Source organism: Anser cygnoides, chromosome 3, assembly GCF_040182565.1.
Source record: "Anser cygnoides isolate HZ-2024a breed goose chromosome 3, Taihu_goose_T2T_genome, whole genome shotgun sequence".
NCBI classification, from domain to species: Eukaryota; Metazoa; Chordata; class Aves; order Anseriformes; family Anatidae; genus Anser; species Anser cygnoides.
Genome location: NC_089875.1, coordinates 100,832,179 through 100,843,679, shown reverse-complemented (window position 1 = coordinate 100,843,679; position 11,501 = coordinate 100,832,179). Strand labels below are relative to the sequence as shown.

The window sequence follows — 11,501 nt, the reverse complement described above, 5'->3', positions numbered from 1 at the left end:
TGGTGCTCTGCAGGACTTAATGCCTGATGCCTTTTAGCATTAATGAGCTAAAGGGAAATATTGCCATTACTGGCATTTCAACTTCAATAAGAATGCACTGTACAAGCAACTGGCTGGCATAATTTTGGTAGCTGCCTCTGCAGAGAAGTCTTCAAGATTCATTGAGGCAGAAGCAGAGATGTTCATGTGCAAAGCTCCACTAGCTGTGGAATGTGTGTGGGCACAGAATGGGGTGAGGAGAACAATGCTTGTATGAATAAAGTCCTTCCTTGTAAACAATCTGTGGAAGGAACATGTTGCTAATATTTTGCTACTCAGATGTTCTCAATTAATAGATAAATGTATTTTACTTTGTAGCTCTTGCCATATTCCCAGAAATGTATTAGCACACAGTTATGCTGACAGCATTACTCAGCAGTCGCAATCTTTTGATCTCGTGTCGTGGCACTGGTACTTAAGTTGATAATTTGGAACAAAAAAATAAGTGAAAGTCTTTAATTAAGAAAATTATGCCTGTTGCTTTAGTTGTCAGCCCCCAGATGGGTTTGCAATGTTGGAAGAGACATTGCAGGCTCTGATCTGATCGACTAATTAGTGTGTTCTGCTAGTGGTGGTGTCACAGAAACAAGCAGCACATTGTGCCTTCCTGTTTTCCCTGAGCAAAACAATGCTGAGTGAGGTGGATGACAAAGATAATAACGCAGCGAACGTGTACAAGAACAGCAACGTTCAAAGTGGCAGAGACGAGCCTAACTTGAGAGGAGTGGGACCTGCTCACGTGTGCGTGAAGAAGAAATGCAGGAAATTGGCTGTGCAGTTACTTGCTGCCATGTCTGTGCGTGTTCGGGTGAGTCAGCCAGGGTCACTTCTGGGTCCTTCAGGGCATGACCTGAGCAGAGGGAGCGGAAGTTCAGTGTGAGATTCATCTGATACAGTATGCATTACTTCTGGCCTGGAATATTTGGTTCCTCACATGATCCTCTTTTTAGCTTCCCCTGCTGCTTTGAATGCTCACGTCACATTAGAAGTGATGCTGTTTTCACCAAAATGTCTTCTGATATTTACTTTAAAGACTTGTGAGCGTGTGCATGGTTTTAGGATTGGTTTGATCAGAGCAGCTCCAGCTGCTCACCTGGGCCTGTTTTTTCATATTGTAAATGCTGTATAGGTCTGCAACTTTTCCTCTCCTCTTTTGCTATTTCTGCTGCCAAAAACACTTCGCCATGTGAACACTGTGTTTTGTCACCAAAACAGTGCTCACTGAAGTTGAAGTATAGGGCTTGCACCAAGTGGGGAAAAAATATACCAGAGAAAGGACTAAGTTTGCCCTTGTGATTGTACATTCATTTTTTTTCTCATGTATAAGGTAGAGGGTTGACTTTACTGCATTTCTGGATTGTACAGTTCTGCTGGCCGAATCTTTTAAGAGAAATCAAGGTGATAACTACAATACCTTGAAAAGCGAAGCCATGCAGACAAACTATAAAAGTAGGATCAAGTGGTTTGTGTAGAATGGACAGGGGGCATCTAACGAGCTTGATCAGTCTGTCTTAAAAGTTGTATTTCCAGGGCAAACGTGTATCCTTGAAAGCAGCAGCATCCTTTTTGAGAAGTCATAGGGAATAAGTACGAAAAAAATTAAGAGGCTTTGGATGAGATTGCTGAGACCAGTTGTTGTGCTATACGGTGCTGATCAGGTTGCAGCTGGGTGTTGAATAAGTTGGTTGTCTGATGCTTTAACTCTTTTTTTTCTCAGCAGCGTGTTTTGGATATCAAAACATATATTGGATGAAGCCAAGTTTGAGGACTTCTTTTAGGACATCAGAACTCTCAAGCATGTATAGCCCAAGGCCAAAAGAGCCTACAGTGAATTCTAATTCATAATAATTCACTCTTGTACTATCATTGCCTTTTTATCTTACATTATTAATTTTACCCCTGGAGGCTCTCTTGCATATTCATGAGAACAAAACAATCTGCTCTTTTATTTTCCTGTCTATCCTGATACTTATTATTTGCCACTTTTCCCACTTGAATTCCTCTGAAATGTTGGTGGCTTTGAGTTATACATAGTTTTTCATATAAAATCTTTTCTTTAACTTGTATTACATTACTATTTCCTTTCCCTCACTGAAAATGGCTTTGTTTTAGCCCAAGGTTGCATTTTTCTTTCTTTTACATTTGTATATATTTAGTTCTTCGTAGTCCTCCCACAGCAGCTAATTCATGCCACCTTTTTCCTTCCTTGGTGCTTTCTCCATGGTAAACATTCCAGCTAAAAGAAACATTTTTTCTTAAGTCCCTAGATGTGAGACTATTCCACATTTCTCAGTCTTGCCCTGTTCCTAGAAATGTTTACAGCTCAGTCAGATGGATGATGTCAGATATCCATCCTCGATATATTTAGGGTGTTGATGTTTTTTTGCTGTGTTAGGACTTTGGCATGGCTGGGCCCAGCAGCCAAAATGGCAGCACCTCTAGGGACAACTAAGAAAATGTTTAAAAAAAAAAAAAAAACACAGGCAAAGGGAGGAAGAAAAATAGTGAGAATCAGCCCTGTGAGCACCAAAGAAAGAGAGGAGGAGATTCCCCTGCAATTGATGGAGAAGACCATGGTGAAGGAGGGAAAAAGCATGAGGAGGAAGGAGCAGCAAAGAGGAACGGCCATGGACTGACCGCAAACCCCATTCCCTATCTCCCCTGTGCTGCCTGGGAGCAGGAGGAAAGAGGAGTTGGGAATGAAGGGGTGAATTTAAACCTGGGAAAAAGAGTGAGGGAAAGTGCTTTAGTTTTGTCTTTTTCGCACCATCCTACTCTATTCTGTTTGAACTGGCAATAACTTTGATTAATGTTCCCCAAGTTGAATCTATTTTGCTTCTAATGGTAATTGGTAAGTTGTCTCCCTGCCTTTATCTCAACCCCCGAGCTGAGCTTTCCATCCTATTCCTCACCCCGTTGAGAAGAGGGATTGAGAGAGCAGCTGGGTGGGGTCTGGCTGCTGGCCAAGGTCAACCCACCATGGTAAGTTATGGCATCAACTGTCCTGTAACTCTTGTGCCACCCTCGGCAACAAGGAGCCGATGTCACAGGGGTTCTGGTGCTGGGAAGTATTAAAATTTATGGAAATGTGTGCCTTGTCTGTCTGAATTGGCAGTCAGAGAATTTGACTTGCAAAGACTCCTCATAAGCAGAGAGCTCCTGAAGGCATTCATAAAGAAGGTGCTGGTGCTGGTAAAAACATCACGGTATTATAAAACTAAATTGTTAGGGTAAGTGCTGGTACGCTCAGAAATAACAGATTGTCTCCCAGTAGTAGTGCTGATGCTTCAGGGGGACCTGGAAGACTGGGCAGCAGCAGGCATCATATCAGAAAGATGAGCAATGCTGTTATTAAACCAAATGCTATTCTGATGTAATAGTCTGGATTTAAGATTTTATTTTTTAATATATATACATTTCATCACTCGTGTTTGGTAAGGGAAATGGAGGGGAGCTATATTCTAGGAAGCTCCAGCATGAGTTCTGCAGGTGCTCAAGTTGAGCAGGGCTGTTGGGTGTCCTGGCTCCAAGGGGTTTCTGGACTACAGGTGACATACAAACATACATTCTTTGTGGGGAATGTGGTTAAGAGCAACAGGAGAAACACTTTCTGAATTTTCAGTGGATGAAAACTGTGTAAGAGAAATTGCCTGCTATGTCATCTGGTAAACAGAATGAAAAAAAATGAGAAACTACATAATGAGAATGGAATGAGTTGCATTATAATTATTGACAACTAATTATGGTTAGATAAATAATGAATTTGTCATATAGACAAATACATAGATAAATAATGAATTTAGAATTAGATGACCACTGCTTTTAGGAGATTGCTGTAGAAACTATTAGGAAGAGAGGAAGTTATTTTGGAATTTAGTGTCTTGCTTTGTTATACTCAGGCATCCCCAGCAACTTTTTTACTGGAATCAGAGAAGTATATTTAAGCATGGTCACCAGAATCAAGGAAGTGGTTGTCAAAGGTCAAAAGGGTTCAGAAAAGAACTATGGGAAGGATTTGAAGTTTGTCACTCTAACAGTGAAACATACATGCAAAAGGGACAGGTAAATGCACATGGATTATGAGGTGGCTGCCGAAAGAAGCAGCTTGTTGCTAGTAGATGGTATTTTTAATCACGGAATTCAGCAAGTTGCATGTAATCTAGATATATGCCTGTTCTTTAGCGGGGCCTTTAATGACAGTACTTACTAAACAGTTAGCTAAACACAGATTCTCTGCCATTTCAGCTCTTCAAATGGTAGCTGGATGTGAGTGAAATACAGCATGTTTTAAATGTTACAGAAATGACAGGATAAAATGGTCTCTACTGGAAATTGAACTGAATGCCATAATGGGATTTCTGGCCTTGACCTTTCTATATGGCCCAATTTTCTCTTCTCATTTTCTTTCTCATAGAGGGCCTATAAAACTATGTGAAAACTATTTTGAGGTGGTACTGTAACAAATTACATGAAAAATAAATGACTTTGTAAAAACTGAAACATTTTTGAAAGTAATACTTTCAATTATTTAATTTGGAATTCAGTTTGTATGGATCCATATGAACGCACGGGGCAGTCATGCATGTACCTGCTGTTAGACAGTCATACAGACAAATGAAAAATGTGGGAAAAAGGTGGAATAATCAATTTTCCTTTGAAATGCTACCATTTTCTAACATAAATGGTAGAAATAGCATAGTGGTTTCCTGTAATGGTAAGGAATTTACTATATTTGAGCATATTTCATGACTGGCCGTAGCATGAATGCCCTTAAATAGGCTAGGGTCATCACTGTGTGATGTGTAGATCTTTGAACAACATTTAGTTTGGCATTTTCATGCTTAAAACTCCTCCAGAGATTTTAAATAGTGTTTATCTGTATTAAATACTGGCAATTGATATCAGGGATTGAGAAATTATAATGAATTTAAGAACACTTTTCACCCCGAGGTATGATGGTACCTTGGATGTATAGTACGTACGAGGCACATGGATGTATAGTACAGTATGTTTTCAAAATGATTGTAAATTATGAAGGGGGTGCTGACTCATATCCATGTGAGCATTCAGAGGGTTAGCTCGGATGGATTACTTTTGGGATAAGCGTTACATGCCTGCACAGCACAGCCTGACCAGTGACTTGGTCAACACCGCTCTGCAGTGAGAGAGGAGAGGGCAGCGAAGACCTGCAGGTTAAGGAGGACTTGCCAGGATCTTTAGGAAACCTTTATTTTGGTATGCTTAAACAGGCTGAATTCCACAAACTATGCAAGATAAATGAGATGAAGCTCTAAAACAGCCACGGTGGCCTAGCGCACACCAGCGGGCTCCTCCTGAGAATGAGGTCGGGGGGGGCGGAGGGGGGGCGTCAAAAAAAGTCAATTTTTGTCCCGATTTCTCCATCCCGGCCGTCCTGAAGGCCTGCGGCGAGGCAGCCGCCTCCTCCTCCCGCTCCCCCTCAGCCCGCAGGTGCCCCTGACCCATGGCTGGAGGCTGAGGCAGGAATGAAGCGGTGGGGCCGGGCCCCGCCTCATGGCGAGCGGCGGGCCGCTGCGCCAACCGGGCGGCCCCAATGGCGGCGGGGCGGGGAGGAGGAGGAGGACGAGAACGAGGAGGAGGAGGAGGAGGAGGAGGAGGAGGAAGGGGGCTGCAGCGGGGCGGGGGCGAGCGGCGCCCCGCCGGGACTCGGCGGCTGCGGGCGGCGGTGAGTGCGAGCCCCCCGGTCCTCGGTGTTTTGCCCTCGGCTGGCAGCGGGAGCCATCGGGCGGGGTGGGCAGCAGAGGCGGGGTGTCGAAGACAGGGTGCGGGCGGACCCCGCGGCGGCTTTCCAAAAATCCCAGCCCCCAAATCCCAGGATTTTGGGGTGCGGGCACCCACGCGTGGGGGTGTGCTCGGGGCCGGGGTGCGCAGGGCTGCGGAAAGCCAGGCGCTGGGCTGGGCGCTGCCTGGAGTTCCTCTCCTTCCCCCGCTTTCCTTGTTTTAAACCTATCTATTCAACACCAACTTTATAATCAGCGACTGAATTGGCTTTCTAGAAACAAGGGAAGACGCTTTGGCACCGCTCATTTTTATTTCCTTCTCAAAGGAGGTATTAAAATCGCGCTCGATTTCTTTGTAGTTAACGCTTAAACTATCGAAGTAGTTCCCGAGTTGTCTGCGGTGATCCCGGACCACGTAGCTGCTCCTGAAGGATGCCGGGTGCTCGCAGGGTGAGGCGAGAAGAGCTGTAGGGACGGCCAGGCACCTGGTGAGTAGGTGAGCCTTGGCAGTGGCCGACGCCAGGTGTTTGTGAAGACAGGTATTGATAATCTGTCCACTGCATGGGCTTATTTTAAAGCCCCTCAGGTGGTGCTTGGTCTTTGACCAAAAAGATTTTATCACCCTAGATTCTGTTTTCTTCCATTTAAGCCTTTATTCAATCCTATCTTATTTTTCCAAAGCTTCTGAGGTCATGGCTTTTATCTCATGGTAGCAGGTGTGAAGTTGTTTGATTGCAGCGTAAAAGTATTTTCTTTTATTTTCAGCCATACAGTTTCACTGTTACAGTGAAAAGGTTTGTATGTGTATACATCTTGCTGCATGAATCACAAAATAAGAAAGATTTGAGTTAAGAATAAGAAAGATTGGCTGTTTAAAAACTGTTCAATGCTGAATAAATATGGAGAGGATGTACCAACATACATTAGTTGGTGACTATTGTCAAGAAAATAAATGTTTTCCAAAAGCCTTTGCTCTTTACTAGAGGAACCTGGTGAGCAATCTGTACTGTTGTAGAAATGAAGTATTGCATTTTTTACATTTTCTGTTGGCACTTAGGAGGGACAGATTTATTGCTTGAGCACGGGGCGTGTTGGGCGTCTGTAGTTGCAAGCCCATTATTTACGCGGGAGTTCTGGCTCTTCGGCTCTCTTCTTCAGTGGGCCCTTCCTTCCTTTCACTTGGGTGATCCGTTTGATCTTGATAATCTCTCTGACTTGCTTTGTTTAATCCATCTTGTCTTTTTTTTTTTCTTTTTTTCCACCCTCAGGCTCGGTAGCCCATGCACTAGTTACATGTGTTTATCTGGCTATGAACAGTAGCTCTTCAGACACTATCTTGAAATTTGATATTTCCGAAGGCTTTACAGGGAGATTTCAATGCAAGCTGTGGACATCTTGATTTACCTGTGGGGTGGATAGTACGTGAGCCATGACATGTTGCAGGTGTCTTGCAATGGAAAGGCAGCGGGTGTCCAGCGCACGGGGCTTTTGTGGCTGAAGCCCACGTGTGGACGTAGGGGCACAAAGGGTTGTGGAAGCAGGTGGGTGCTTGAGGAGCGTGCTGTCCGGCAGCTCCTGCTGAGCACACTGACAGGGCAGGATCCCCTGGATCTGGGAGTCTGCATGCAATGGGATACGGAGCAGAGCCGTGGTGCTGTGCAGTGGGTTGGTGTTGCAGCTGTGCAACATTGAGAGCAAACGTGCAAGTCTTGGATTTGGCAGGTCAGTGGTTAGTGCAGCACAAGGTACAGGAAATGGTCTTTCCCTTGTAAAGAGATGCTCATCTCGTTCCCTCTCTGACCAGGATCCACAGCTCCTCTCTGCAGACAGGGTATGGTTCTGCTCATCAGCAGCTTCCTGGCAATACTTTCCTTGAGTGGAATACTATGCAACAGACTTTAATGTTTCTTGAGCCTAAGTTCAAAAAAATCCATAGTATTAAGTAAATAGTATTTAAGTTCTCATCTTTTATTATATTTGAAAAATAAATCAAGGGTCTAGGTTCCTCAGCATCTTGGCTCGTCTTTTTCTGCTACCCTGTTAACTTCAGTGGAAGTGTGCTGATTTACACCAGGTTGAAATACTAAGTCTAAATACTTATTTTAGTCAAAATCGTAGTCAATATGTCAAATATTAAGTGGTTCTGATTGTCCTAAACCCAGTATCTCAATGACATGTCTTAAGTAAAGATTTCCAGGATCCAAACTTTATAAGGTATGCAGCCTTAGTTTTGATTAGGCTGAATTTTTAATTCAGACATCACAGCGTTTTTAAAATGTTTTTGGTGATTTTTGGTATCTGTGTCTGTCAATATAAGCTGCTTTTGTCAGCATTGCTTTTTTGCTGTTGTTTGCTTTCTGGTTATTTATGCGTGTAAAAGCTTGTACTGATTATTTCTTTTTGCCAGGACGTGCTACTACTTACTCCTTCATGGGGAATGGGTCTCTTTTGCTTTCCTTTTTTTTTTTTTTTTTAATTTTGCTTGAAGATATTTAGTGTCAGCATTAATAAATGCTGTTTTGAAGAAATACCAGCACCAGAGGACTTCTTCATTTGATTCTGAGCTGTTCAGGGTTCCTCGCAAAATCTATAAACATTTGAAGGAATAACAACAAGCTTCTCTAAAACCTATAAAGCTATTTTCTAACTTCATAAATGTTAATGGAATTTAATGCAACTGGGAATAGTACATTACTCATTTGTATAACAGGAAGTCTTTTAATTGCTTCTATATAAAGGAGAAATTATTTTTAGAATCTGTTGTAGAAAATATATAAACTTCAGTGTATTTCTGAACAAGCCAGGAAACAAATTCTGCAATCTGAAGGAAGAGGAATATTTTTGATTCAGTCTTTGACATTAAAGTTTGTATACTGTGCGGAGCTGCAGTCAGTTTATTCTTTGTACATTTTTAATACTGCACTGTTCTCAGTTTTGTATGTGAGGGAGAAATTAGCAGTGCATAGTATTTACTTTTCTTCATCTTCGCGTATGTCGATCGTTATTTTGTTTCTGCTTTTGTCAAGTGATACCTGTTTCATTTTTGACTTCTTTAATCATGTCTTTCCATTTTTCAGTTTTAGTTTAGAACTGTGGAAGGGCTATCGTGGGGACAGTTGTCGTACAGTCTCTAAAGTTAAAGGCACTTTTGCAATTTACTTTTAGTAAGTTCAGCTTTCTGATGGCTTTTTGAGCTGCAATTGCATTTCCATGCTGTGGGTGGATGCATCTTGTGGAATATATGTTGTGACAGTTGTCCCCTATAGAAACTTCACTTGGAGTTACAGTGTTAAGTGCTGGGAACATAACTGTTGAGTGCATCATACTTTCTGAATGTTTTATATGTTCTAACGGGGCAGTAAATGAGGCTTCAATGATAGTGGCATGAATTAGTCTTTCAGTTTGTATGTATTCTACAGAATGGGAGTGAGGCATCTTTTTTTTTTTTTTTGTCTTATCCAAGATCTTGTTTTGTTAAAATAGGAACTCATGGATATTTTTTCACCCTTGTTCCTATTTGTATTAAGCCCCCCTTTTTACTACGCTGTTAGTGGAAAATTAATGTTGGGAAATTCTTTTCTGACTCTAGAAGTAGTTTAAAGAGTAGAAAAGTGCAGGAGAGCCATACCTCCAAAAACCTACCAACCTGGCAGTTATCAGGAATTTATGAACCAAAGCCCGAGAATTAGCTAGGGAGACTGCAAACACGATCTGAGGGGCTCTTTGTGATGAGGTAGGGATGTACGTTAGGCAGACAGCAAATTTCTTGTTGCGGTCCTGTATGAAACTATGATTTAATATTCTTTCTGTTTTCCCATCTTTCTGAGTAATGTCATTGCATGCGTATGTGGTTTGAAGAGAGCAGGATCTTGGGAGTCAAGAGCTGTCACATCTGTGGAAGGAGACTGCTGCATTAGGAGCATCTTCCGAGATTTAAATCACTTGGATATTTTCTTATAATCAGGAATCTGGCTTTTACTCTCATCAAAATACTTAAGTTGATCTCGAAACCAGAGTCACATAAAAGTACAACTTGTTTTCATGGGGAACGATGACAAGTAATGCTAAACAAGATCTGAAAAATATTTTTGCAAATCTGTGGTTTTAGATCAAAAACTTGATTCATGTTTTTATTCTGAATTGCCCGAATCAGCAAGACTGTGGGAAGTGATGCATAACTGGACAACATTGATTCATGTCCTACACGTTAGTTGCTCGGTCAGAAAGCCTGAAGCTTAATGTCAAATGTGTGGGTGAAGCAGTTAACCAGAGAAAAATAAATTGTTCTACTTATGCAGTGGTGAATAGGGGCATTATCTTGGGGAAAATCTGTTTCAGTGACTTACTGTACTGTACAATACTTGTTACTTGGGACTGAACCATGAATCCAAGCTATTAGGACCCAAGCTCAAGGTCAAACATTCACTCTCATTTCTGTTCTCTAATCTGCTTTTTGGAAATGCTTTTAAAAAAAAATGCAAAAATCATATGGATATTGTTTTCTGGCAAAAATGTGAGAATATGTGAACGTTTTCTAAAGTTTCAGTGTTTTTTCACGTGATCGTCTCATTAAAGATACATAACAAGTATGCATCTCAGAAATTTTGAGTGAATAAACGTTATTTCCTTATCTGTAAAATGGGATCATAAGTTATTAAGAACTAGACAGCAATATGTGAATCTCCTTCTAGGAGCACTGAGCCTTGAGTTTATGGCTCTTGACTTTGTATTTTATGTATTTTAAGGCTTTGTATTAAAGCCTTCTGTGTGTCTTATCCAGTATGTTCCTCTGTCTCCTTCTCTTCCTCCTTCTTTTTGCAAGCTAAGATTCATCTGGAGTAAGAATCTGTTTTCAGGAGGGGACGCTTTCCCTGTGACAAAAATATTTTACATGTGAGGCTGATCAGAATTACTAGAGTAAATGCGTATTTTGTAATAACATTTATAAAGTCTCTAATAATTCTATGTGTATTATAATAACATGTATACATGTAAACCATACATAAATTTGCATCGCAGCTGAAGAGTTATACAGGATGTGAGGATCTTCTCTGACTTAAAACCAGAAATCTTCATTAGGATGTTTCCACTGAATGTTATGCTCGATCTCCAATATTGGGAGAGAATAATTTGAAGGAATGTTGAAAGTGGAAATTTTGGAAACAAGATTACTTTTCCCAATGAAGTTAGTTACTTGATTTTAATCAAATTTAGGGCAAATTAAGAAATATTCTCCTAATATTAATGTATTTCCATTTTGCTTGTGTGTGTGACATAGTTCATGGTCCTGAACCAGCAACAACAACCAGCAGTCTCTGTTTTGTGTGGCACAGAACAAAGAAGTCAGTCCTTACTGCAAGGTGGCACCAGCATTCCCTTTTAGCTCCTTTGGTGCTTGTGGTTGAACTGACTTCCAGGATGGAATCCAAAACCCAGGGTGATGCCTCTGTTTTACCCGTGTGCATTCAAGCTGTTGCCATCAGAAGAGACAGAAGCAAAGGCTTATTTAGCAGAAGTGAAATTCCCTAAGAGCATGCTCAGGAACCTATTCCGCTTCCTGGTTTCAATTACTTTTCATCCATACTCCCACTCATTCCATAAATATTTGTAGGTCTCAGCTTTCCCATCTGCACACTGAACATAGTGCTACTGAGCTTAATAATGTTTCTTAATGTTTGTGTTAATGTTTGTTTTGGATTGAGC

The 11,501-nt window shown here is 41.5% G+C and overlaps 1 protein-coding gene across 5 annotated transcripts in view; it reads left to right on the top strand.

Moving 5' to 3' along the window:
• Positions 1–5,588: 5,588 nt before the first annotated feature.
• Positions 5,589–11,501, top strand: part of ARHGEF10 (Rho guanine nucleotide exchange factor 10) — a 121,108-nt gene continuing 115,195 nt past the window's right edge. For 2 of the 5 annotated variants that reach the window (XM_066994813.1, XM_048051736.2), the window contains exon 1: positions 5,590–5,743. The gene's annotated coding sequence lies outside the window, so the exon portion shown is untranslated. Of the gene's footprint in view, positions 5,744–6,157; positions 6,295–11,501 lie in introns of all 5 variants that reach the window. The other 3 variants (XM_048051735.2, XM_048051737.2, XM_066994812.1) reach the window with 3 other exon arrangements.